The following is a 12,131-nucleotide window of genomic DNA, read 5'->3' as shown; positions in this document are numbered from 1 at the left end:
AGTCAGAGGCAAGGCATACAGTCAGGCATCACATTCCGTGTGGAGAGGAGTGCCTGCTGGAAGACGATTTCCTAAACATATGCACACGTATGTCTCAGAAACTGCCCCTATTAGGACGTTGTTTTAAGTATGTGTTGTTATTTTTCTGAAATCTCTGGTGACACGCTTTATGCCACAAGGAACAGGCACAATGAGAGGCAAAGTGGTATTAGATGGCAAGTGCCATGAAACAATGGAATACTCTTGCTGCCTACAGTATTCTCTATAGGCAAAAACCCCATCAAAATCCAGTGTAGAAAGAATATTACAATAAAAATAAAAGTGAATAATGAAACTAAATAAGATTATCTAAGCCATCTAGAGTGCATTAACATAAATAAAAGAAATTTCTAGGCACGTGAAGCTCCATACCGCAGTTCATCCTACTAATTCTTGTTATTGCAGCCCACTAACCACTGGATCACTGAAACCATGTTGTTGTCAGCTTATTCTTGAAAAAAAGGCTCATGCTGAATAAGGACACGGTGATAAAGCCACTAATAAAAATAATTACGTGACAAAGTAAACCTAAACCTCATAGACCTTAAAATCATATCTGGACGCAGAACTGGGAGGAGAAGGCCCCCATTTTTTGTGGGAAGGGACACATTTTTTCTCAGAGGGAACTTCTGACCTTAATCTTGCAATGAAAAGCTGCAAAGCTTTACAGCTGTAGCAAACTGGTTCAGAAAAATGATTTTTTACCTCCTGATGCTGGCTTTATTTTGATATACATTCAGCCTTTCTTAACCTGGATTTTCTGTGGAAGTAATAACTGCAGCTGTCAGAAAGAGGATGTGTGATCATGAATGGCCGAGGAGATGAAACCTCTTAAGAGGCTGTCAGTACAACAAGAAACTGTGACTCCCTGCTGCCCTTTGGGCAATAGGAGCCATGAGCACAGGAATCCAACTGGAAATACAACTATAAATTCATGAATGGACTTGGGAATTGAGAAATGCTGCTTTAAAAGTGAGCTCTCCCAACTTTCAGTTATTTCTCACTTCTATCTAAAAATAATACTGCATGAACACCAGTGTCATCCAAGTGCAATATCGTGATTCCTTTTCAATCTGATAAGTTGTTTTCTTAGCCAAAAAGTACATTGCAGTGTAATAGCAACTTAATATGATTTTAAAAAATAGTATGATGGGCCTTATGCTAATTCACTCATGCAGATTTTTTTTCTCAGTGCTATTAAAGCTAGCTGATTTCTGGTTAGCCTTTTGGTTATCAAGTTGTCAGACTGTGTTTGAAGAGACTTCTGAAGGTACCATTGAGGCCACAGTTCAATATGCTGCTCCGAGCTTCAGGACAGGATCAGATTTCCCACAGAATCACAGAATCACAGAATCATTAGGGTTGCAAGGAACCTCTGGAGATCATCTAGTCCAACATCCCTGCCAAGGCAAGGCCACCTAAAGCAGGTTACACAGGAACACATCAAGGTAGGTTTTGAATGTCTCCAGAGAGGGAGACTCCAGACTTCTCAGTATCAGTCAAGTTTCAAGTATTTCTGGGCAACCTCTTCCTGAGCTTTTCCACAGGAAAGAACAAATCTTTCCTTGGATCCTCTCAGAAATTCAGCTTCTGACTCTTGCATCTTATTCTTTCACTGTGCACCTTTGAGAAGACTCTCTACCTCCCACCCATAGATAATTATACACCCTGCCCTTAGCTTTCTCTTCTCCAGGCTGATGAAAGCTGCTCCTTCAGTCTCTCCTCATATATTACGTGCTGCAATCCTCAAATCTTCCTCTCCAGTAAGAAGTATGGTGAGTGACTTGAAAGACCCTTTGCTGAATGCTGGAAGATTTAAGCAAGAGAACCCAACAGATTGCCCCCTGAGCTACAGGGCTGGATGACATTCTGCTCTTGTGGTGAATGAGTGAGAAAGGTCATGCAGTTCATGCAGGTACCATTTCTCTGGCAAGCTGGGTCAAAATATTATGTTATTATAAGACTAGATCCATCAGTTTGGAGACTTGGCTGTGGTACATCCGCTTTTGGTCCTCAAAGACTGGCTCTGAACTTAGTTTTGAATGAATCTTTACACTGAGTTCAGTGTGTATGTCTATTACTAACGCCTTACTGGCTGAGGAAAAGTTTGGTTTTCTTGTTTTGAGGATGAGGTGCCTCTTTAATACATTCTTTGCAAAGCTAGAATGTGGTCGAAGTCTTGGTCTGAGTGAAGTCAGCAGCAGAATTAAACTCCTTTCTGCTGGGTAAACTCCTGTCTCCTCTAGAAGGAGGTAATCACATTTGCTTCTCTCAGTGTGGTCTCAATGGATCTTCTTAATATTCAGAGAACTGTGGTGTGACTGAAGCATTTCCATTTCTGTATGCACAGTTTTGGATATTTAACAAATATGAAGTATGAGCTGAAGACTCAATAAAAATTGGGTTGAATGAACAGTCCAGCAAATCAAACCTCTGTGCAACCCAAGTACTTCTGGAAGTTTAGACAAAGATGTACCATTTCCTAATTTACTAAATCAACTGCATCTGAAAGCAGTTAATCAGCTTTTTCTCTGCCAGCAAGAAAATAGAAGTTGACAGCTGTTGATGACTGTGTCTTTGTGTTTCTCTCTTCAGCACATGCAATGTAAAAAGCATGAATGAGGCAGAATAGGTAAATGAGATTTTCAGACAAACATGGGAATGAAATAAGGGTTGAACCATTGAGCAGCATCATATTTCTCTCTCTGGTACCTGGCATGCTTCTTTGTCCCAGTGCAACCCATGTATAAAACCCATAATCGCATGGGAGCAGAAAATCCTCTCTTGTTATTATCCTGAAATCTCTGTGCTCAGGTGATGAATAAGCTACATGAATCCCAAGGTGATGAAGAATCAGAATCAGCAGGATAGTTCTATTGGAAAGAAGCTGTAGAGCAAAAAATCTTTGTCTGCTGAGATTACAAAGCTCAAAATAATTTCCAACTTTTTTGTTTCCTTTTTCTGCTGTGAAGCATTACAAGGTATAGGCTAATTTTGCTGGCATAACAGCTGAACCTTGTGAAAGTGAAAATACGGTAGGGTATCCTTGCAGCTAAGTCTCTTATAACCACACAAAGATTATAAAAGTAAGTCAGTCGATATTTCTTGCTTTTATGGACTTTTCTTTCATGTGATGCGATATCCTCATATGCATATTAGCCAGCTGAACTACAGAGGAGCTGCACAAAGCTGGGCTATTCCAGCAGATGTCTTGGAAGATTCCCAAAAATTCAATATTTGCAGTAAAATGCAATTAATCTCAAAGATGAACACAAGTACATTAGAGAAGGATAGCAAACTGGAGGGAAGAGAGTCCTTAAAAAGTTATCAGATCAGCCCCTTAGCCCTAGGCCAGTGACAGATTTATCCACACAACTCCTGGGAGGTGATGAAGGGATCAAAAAGATCCCTAATTCTAGCATCATTCAGCCCTGGTCCATTGCAGCGTAGGGGAGGGCTGGATGGGGGGCCCAGACAGAGCTGAGCCAGATCCCTGGGGGTGGGCAAGGACAGTGGGGGTCCCTGGGAGGCTGATAAGGACAATTCAGTGCCCTCAAGTCCTGCACTTAGGGTGAAGTGCCCTTTAAAACACAGTTGTGTGTGTAACAGTCAGGATCATTTCTATCTGGGCCAGAAAGCAGCAATGACTACTTTGATTAAGGACCAAAGTGGTCACTCTGCTTCTGTACAAGCCTGGATGGCATGGTAAGTCAGTTCCACTGTTTTTTTCGCTGTGTTTTCCTTCTGCCAAGCAACTGAACTGGGCCAAGGACCAAGGCAATTCCCCCTTTCTTGTATTTTCAATACATATCTGGACTTGGAAACTTCTGTCACCCATGGGCTGACACAGGCTGACACAGCCATGTACGCAGGCTATTGCAGACATTGTGTTCAGAGGCTTATACACATGTAGGTTAATGTGCAAAGGGCAGCTCTTGATGAAAAGGTTTTGCTGGTCTGGTCAAGTAGAGCTTATAATCACCACCAAGCTGCCAGCAATCTGAGAGATTTCTGTTATTGTGTTCCCTGTACTTGTAATTTCTCTGATGAAAGCTGTGTATTGCTCATCCTTTATCAGCAGAGCGTTAGCTGTTCTTAAAGTTTCCGAAGTGAAATATAAAGAGGAAAATTCTTGTCAGACAGATGTTTGCCACCACTGATTGATGCTCTTGCAAGAGATAATGTCACCTGAAGGGGATCAATTAGCAGCATTTCTCTTTCTTTCATCATAAATCTCAGTAAAGCAGGAAATAGTATGAAACTTGAAAGAAAGATAAATTAGTCTCATTAGGAGGAGTAAGGTATGATTTCAGGGTGGGTAACGTATCAGGCCAGCACTGAACTGGGGACAACTCATCTAATTGTCACCAGCTTCCCAGCCCAAAGGAGTGGCAATTCAGAAGTTAAACATAGGTCCTGAGGTACGCCATCACAATGCTAAAAATTACGGTTCGGGCAGATCCCTAGAAGTGAACTCAGAAGAATCCCTGAACTAGTGAGATCATAGTTAGCCTGAGGGATGACAGCTCACAATCTGCCGCGTCCACCCCTGGTGTAAGCTGGCAGCATGTCACTGACTTCCACTGAGACGTGACTCTTCTGATATCAGTGTGCCCATGAAAAGGCAAAAGCACAGCAAACATTCTTCTATTTTTAATTTCTGTAAATGGCAAAACTCCTTTTGATTTCAAAAGAAGCCGGACAGAGCTGTTTGCTTAATTACACTAAGTCCTCCCTTCCAAATGTAATGGAAATTAATGCAAAGCTCTGTTTACTGTTTTACCCTGCTGTGCCTGAAGCTGGAAGGAGATATTACTTTCCATCCAGTGAAATGAGAGCAACACTCACTCTTCTCATAATCTCTTTGAAGCATCTGTGCTTGAGGCAGAAGCTAAGGTCTGAAATTGAGGCATTTTAACAAACAGTGTCAATGACCTTGTGCCTAGCGCTGTGCCTAGACAAATAATTGCATCACCATGTTGTATGCTGGAGCTTACCTAACGCACTCTTGTGCAAGAGAAAGTAGCTGACGGTCGCTTTGCATGTTTGACAAGGGTGAGAGGCACAGCAGCCTCAACTGGATTGCACACAACCAGGGCAGCTTGCTTTCAACCCGAAGAGCCAGAGACCTGATTTTCCTCGCTGCCTGGACACATTCACGTCTGCACACCATGGTCACCTTCCTCCCACTCCATCCCACACACATGCTGCTGCGGGGTTGGCAATCCCATCAGGTTTACCAAGTGATCCACATGCCGCTGCTCTGCGACTCCCACTGCAGACGTGTGTCCTACCCAGGGACTGCAACATGCTTGTGAGATTTTACCAGACCACAGCTGTTCCATCTTTCACTTGCTTTTTCAACTGCAGTTTTTAGGCAGCTCCAAAACCCTGTGTCCTGCATCTCTTTCTGTTCCTGTGCTCCCGGTTGAACCAATTGCCCCATAACCTGTTGTTTCACCTGTACCTCTTGTTTGCTAGCTTCTGCCCTTTCCAACCAGGTACGGAGCCCTGCCAGAGTCTCCAGGGCTGTCCCCGGCAGCTTAGTCAGCTGGCAGCTCCTCTTGGAGGTGAGTAGGATGCTAAGGCTGGTGAGAGATAGTAGCAAGCCCCAAGGGGAGTGTGCCAGGCTGTGCAGTATGGCACTTCACAGCCCTGTTCTCCACTGAGTAACCTGTTTCAGAGGGTAGGTTACTCAGAGCTGATGTCTTAGTAGCTAAAGATCTTGGCTAAGATCTATAAACTTCACGTGTTCTAGAACCCATCCCATTACACATCTGGCTCTGAGGGCTGCTTATGTGGTTTTTTCCTCTGCTGTTTGAGATCAAAAACAACACAGGTGATGGAGCTTAAGTATTTCTATTTATCTACAGGTGAATGAGGCAGAGGGGTTCTTGTCCTTTTACCTTCTCTATGGTCTAAAGACGCTTTCTATGGAAAGCAGAAAATGATGTCCTGAAAAAGGCAGAAGTTGATATCTCAGTCCCTTGAAACAGCTGAGGGAATTGAGCTGTAAGCTTTCATCCTGTGTGTCAGTATTGGAGTGGCAAACTCGGCAAAAGAGGAGCTGCTCATGTCTCTTGTCTACAAAACATCCACAGGGCTCCACAAGACCATGGGATAACTCAGGTTTGCCAGGACTTCAGGGAGGGCATCTTTTCCATCCTTCAGACTCCACCTCACCAAAATGTCAGGGCAGAGATTCACCTCATCTGTCTGCTGTCCCATCTCATTGTTGCACATAAAAGGGTAGGAAGAGGACATCATCATTGAATATTTGGTGGGGCGAAGAGAGAGATGCAGCAGCGGTCCTTCTACAAGATGGAAAACCAGGCAGAAGTTGGATGGTAAAAAGATTAAATTGAAGGCAGGTGTCCCTATCATCTTGTTTAAGCCTCTTTGTTAGTTGACTAGTTACGATCGATATCAAAATGCGTCACTTGCTTTTGTTGGCCTGCTCCTGCTCACATGAACGACTGCAAGAACAAATTCAGTAGAAAGAAAACTGGATTTCTGGACAGTTCCTCTAGATGGCAAACTTTATCTATTCTATTTATCTTATCTGTTCAAAAGCAAGTATGTTCAGGCTTTGCCTCACTGGAAAAAACCATCCTACACTACTGAGACCATTCAGCCAGGTCTGTAATATCAGTTCCTAGAGTGCTAAGCAAGTTGTTGTAGGGAAACAAAATTGTGGATGATGCCTTAAGTTCTTGAGAAATGTGTTTATTGGCGGAATATGCTTTGGGAAGTACAACAATTAAATTTGGTTTGAAAGATGACATATTTTGCAAACCTCCTTATTGCACCTAACAATGAAGATGTTGTTCGCTTTACTCCCAGAGGCTGAGTGTGCTGGAAGTGAGGGAAGTCCCTTTCTCTTTCTGTGCAACTTTTCTAGATATTAATGCTGATCATTACTTCCACTGTTGCTAAGCCAGTGAGGAATGGGTGTAAGGAATCTAAAATAGAATGAGGAAATCAATAAAATTGCCTCTAGAGCTGATCCTGATCTAAATCCTATGTAATTGGTAATGACTCCAGTGGACTTCCTGGCATAAAACTGCCATAAGATATCTGGTCTTGTGTGCACTCAGTATTTAAATCTTGGAGAAGAATGATAATAAAGATCAGCTATTTTTCATGTTAGGTTGTCTTTTAAACAGCTATAAAGTAAGTGTGATGGTAGTGTTCTGACAAAGAATTGTATTACAGACTTCATGGTATTAAATGACTTACTGGGAAGCAAGATAGCAAGGAATCAAGCCCATATCTCTCTTTGGAAATCAGAATACAGTACCAGCCCTTACGCTTCATTCAACAGAAATGGAGCTTCCGGAACCACTCATGGCATTTATGAAAACCCATTCTAGTGATATACCATTGGCATAACAGGACTATGTATGATAGAATTTGTCATTCTGCATTTTCTGTGGACAAAAGAAACAAAGTCTGCAAAGGCTGACTTGTGTCCAGCGCTCTGCTGTTTGCATTGCTCCTGCATGCTCCTTGCTGAGACTCCGCCTATGTTCCTCTGCCTGCATGAAACAGCTTGTGAACTCCTCCAGGGAGATAACACTTCATCCATTTCCCAGCTGATTCTATATATGGCATTTTGCTCAAGTGTGATGAACGGGCTATTTCATCAATATTCTTGGGGGATTTTGCTGTGGCCCTAAAGATCTATTTGAATTTTAATGTTCAGTTTAAGTTTTCCCTCTTAGTTCCAACACATTACTTTTTATTAAATCCCCCAACCTCCATTTTCTTTCCTTCCACTCTGTAAGCTGTGCACCCTGTCACGCCTCTGACTAGACTGTCAGGTTCTCAGACTATGGACTTTTACTTGCTCTATAAAATTTCTGGGCAATCTTTAACTGCTGTACAAACACATAATGATCCTAGACAAACTGCTTGCTCTGCCTCCAGTGATTTGTCTCCCTTTCTTACCTTTTCACTCACCAAATAGTCTTATCCCAGAAATTGGATATAGCTTAACTAAGCTCCCTTAATTTTCCTCAGATCGGTCTTCCCAGCCCGGAAGATGATTGCTGAGACCACTTGACCTCCCTCTGACTCTGGATTTGCTTTCTAGCAGAGGGATGCCCAGACCTCTGTGTGATTTTGCTGATCACACCTCAGCCAAGTCACCTCAAGAGAGTTTCTCATCTCGCCTCTTTGATGAGATGACTCTTTGGTCGGCTTCCTTTTGCTGCCAGGTTGCATTGCGTACTCATGTCCCTGATGGCACCTCTTCTTCTTGCCTTGAGCTCCCCGCCTTTCACTTCCCTGGTGACTGTGCCTGTCCTACATAATGAAGTGGTTTGTGCCTATTTCTTGCATAACTATTCCAGTCAGGGCACCAAGAGACCTGTTTTCTTTATTTCCTCTGCTTAGGGTCACCATGCGCATCTGAACTCTTTGTGATCAGACATCAACTGTCCCTCAAAATAGCAGGGGAAGTGGATTAACCTAATTCCTGTGGCTTTTACTGAATCAGAGGCATCTGTTGACCAGGAGAATGTGCCATGTCTTTACATGCCGAGGTATAAAATGCATGACAATGTTATTTAGGCCATCCCTATCAATAAACATGACGGAATCCTTGTGTTGTGCAGAATTCGTTCCCCCTATTTTGACAAGAAAGCTGTAATAACTTAATCTGGCTTAATCTGAGCAAACAGATTTTTCCTTTGATTTTTCCCTGTTTTACTGCTGAAGGAGAAAAAAAAATGCCTAACTGGCTCTGCTTGTAAGCAAGGACACAGCAAGCATGATCCAATGCATGTGGTGTCCTGAGGAGCCACCTTCTTCCTCCCTGAGGCAATGGCACAACACAACCTTCTAGAAAGTCTGTAGATAGCCAGCCTTTCCTTTCCCTATTGCATCTGATTTCATATCCTTTGCATGTATTTAGTATATCCCTTTAAACTGACACAGGGTGATGAGAATCCCTGCCTTTTAGCTCTCAGCTCCTCAGTATGACTGACAAATTACATGGTAACCGATTCCATGGGGTGTAGGATGGAGATGTGTTGTGGTACTGTATCTTTCACAGGTACTGCCCTTATGCAAGATGGCCTTGGTCTTACCTCATGGCAGAGAGGAATAATCAAGATCTGAACTGCCTGTTTTCACATAGCAGGTATTTCTTTCATCCTAATTAACAGATGTCCCTGTCTCATAGATAGATGCATGTAGACCTTCTCTTTCAAGGTCAGAGTGTCCCAGAACATCCAGATAAATGGTGGAAAATCTTTTGGAAATACCGGTGTGTAAGTAAGTGCTGAGGAAAATGATGATGTTACTGACTCTTATGCTGAATAAGCAGTGAAGGAAACAGTGGCCTCTGACAGTGTGCCAGCTAGGGAATTTGAGAAGAAGATATGTTTTCTCACAGATTTGTATGTGAAATATGCTGTGGTTGCTCTGTATTGCAGCCGAGCATTACTCAAGGTCAGATTCCTCTTTTCGTTCTTTTTCTTTTTTTAATATTGGTACTTTGGACACGTGTGTAATCACCCATGCCTCCACTTTTTAGGCACTTTTATTTCCTCTCTCCTTCACACCATTTGGAAGTGTGTGGTGCTTGAATACTTGTATTTCTTGCATTGTATTTTTAGAGCACCTCCAAGTAAAAATCAATGGGAAGACCCTGAGGAAGTTATTTTTGGCCTGTTTTTCTAGTCACAAAGGAGTAGGTCATGTAAACTAAACACAACCCCTACATCCTTTACTCCAGGCTATTCCCCTGGGCTGGAGTAGACCCAGAGGGCCAGATCTCTCACAAGGAGCTCAGTGCATGGAGGCTATATTATTCTTTTGTGAGGTGCATAAGCACTTGCATAGGTAAGATTGGGAGGAATGAAATGGGAGGGCAAGTTACAATCCTCTTCTTCCTCTTACAGTGCACAATGAGTGTCTGATGATTTGGGCTCTTGTTTTAATCTCCCTTGCACTGCTTTAACTGAGGACTAGTTTAAGCACAGCGTAAGTAAAATCGGAGCTCATGTTGTGCTGTCTCTTTCATTAGATGTGCAGTAGTGTGCAGGTTTGCAGCTCTTCATGAGTTCATCACCAACTTTTTTGATGAGATATAAAATGCATGTATAGATATATTATGATACTTCTCACAAATCAGACATGTCTCATAATGCTGATGAAATGAAGCTTTGGAATAAAGAACTTCTTTACCTACTTCAATAACAAATGGGATGGATGTCTTACCCTAACCTGCACTGCAGTATATGTTGATGGCTGTGTATCATGCTTCTAAATGTGTAGTGAAGACAAGCTAACAAATTCTGTGCCTCTGGAAAAGCTACGCTTTGTAAGTCCAGCCTATATATAATCTTATACTGTGTTCATGCTGATAACAAATACTAAATGTATTTTATTACAAGAGGGCGAGAATGGCTGCCAGCTGGATGGCATTTGCAAATGATCCATCCCTAATCTGCTCTTCCAGAGCATGACCCATATCTTGTTGCTATCGTTCTCCTTTTCTTTGAATGATTAACTCTCAGTTCATGAGACTTTTCCAAGTAGTGTCTATCCTTCAGAGTGCCTGGTAAGTACCAAGTGCTCTTGGCTGCTTGTGTTCAGCTTTCTTGTTTGCCAGAGCAGAACCATCCCAGATCTCCTTAAAAACAGCATCATACGCTTTAACCTGAAGTCCCAGGGACCCAGTGTAATACCTTATTGGAAAGCCATCAGTCATTGCGCTATCACAGTCATATATTTTCCTGTACATAGGGATAGGTGGGCATCGTGGACAGGGGCTGGCATCTAAAGACCTGTCTGATATTCAGAGCAAAGTGAACGCTGCCAGGTATCACTGGAGCTGTGAAAAGGGGGAGAAATCCCCACCTAATGGCTAGCCAGTGGTCATAACCCAGCCGGGGCTTCCTTTGTAAGAGGGTTTTCTAATGTAAACAGTGTTCTTTAGATTTCAAGAAAGCCCTGGGGAAAATGGCTGGCTGTACAAAGGACTTTTGTTGTTGCCTGACCAGTTGGCTCACTCAGCATCTTACATCTCCCCACTGCCCTTTGGTCAGAGTCATGTTATTATGAGTATATAATTGTGTATTTAGCTGCTAGCTCCTCTGTTGGAGCTACAATTTGAAATAATGAAGGAATCTAATTTCTATCAGTGATGCTCCTCGTATGAGCTCAACACAAGGCTATAATAAGCTAATTTATAAATGACACATATTTTCCCCAAAACCAGACAAAATGAAAAGTAATAATGAGAAGCACTGACTGGTTATGTGCTCATGAGAGCACATTCCAAAAATAGGGCTGAGCTGGTTAAAAACGCATTTACTAAGGCGTACAAGCAATTTGGAAGTTTCTTTATATTTTTCACAAGAAAATTAGCCCAATTCACAAATAACTCCGAGGGCATTTTGATTGGGGCGGGGGGGGGAGAGGTTTAGCAAGAGGTAGAAGTAACATTTGCTTCACACACAGTGTTGGCAAACTGATTTTAATAGTTTGCAATTTGATTTTTGAAAACGAGTCAAGCTGAGGTTTAAGAGAAGGCTCTTAGACACAGGCAAATTTCCAAAGCAATCTGAGACTCTATTCACTAATTGAAGCCAGTGTCAGGAAGCATGTTTTAACATGACCTTCAGGAAGTTCTTTAATTTGTTGTTAATATATCAGCCTTCTCTTTTCCCTTCAGTATAAACAGCAGCTTCATACAGCTTGCTCTATTTTCTTCTTTGCCATGCCTCAGCAAAGGCAGGAAAAGGAGCTGCTGACACTGAATCAGGGGAAAAAGAAGGTGGACATTGCTGGAGAAGACGCCTCTCTCTCCTTTACAGCCTGACACAGCAGGGTGGCTGCCCACAGATTAGGAAACTGTTTGAAAGCCTTGGCATTACCCAAGCGAGGTTGTTGCCTTTGGGTTACCCAAAGACTGCAGCAGGTCAGTGCTGGCACTTCCACCCCTGCTGACCAGGAGGCTGAGTCAGGCCCTCTCCAGCTCCAATCATGCCATTGCATCTCGTGTGTTCATGAGATCAAGCCTCAGCTGCTGTCGCTCAGGGCAAGGCATTAAAACGTATGCTCCAGTTCTCCTTGGTTGC

The sequence above is a fragment of the Nestor notabilis genome, unplaced genomic scaffold, assembly GCF_000696875.1.
Source record: "Nestor notabilis isolate BGI_N333 unplaced genomic scaffold, ASM69687v1 scaffold10857, whole genome shotgun sequence".
Lineage (NCBI taxonomy): Eukaryota > Metazoa > Chordata > Aves > Psittaciformes > Psittacidae > Nestor > Nestor notabilis.
Note: the sequence above shows the minus strand (reverse complement) of the source record.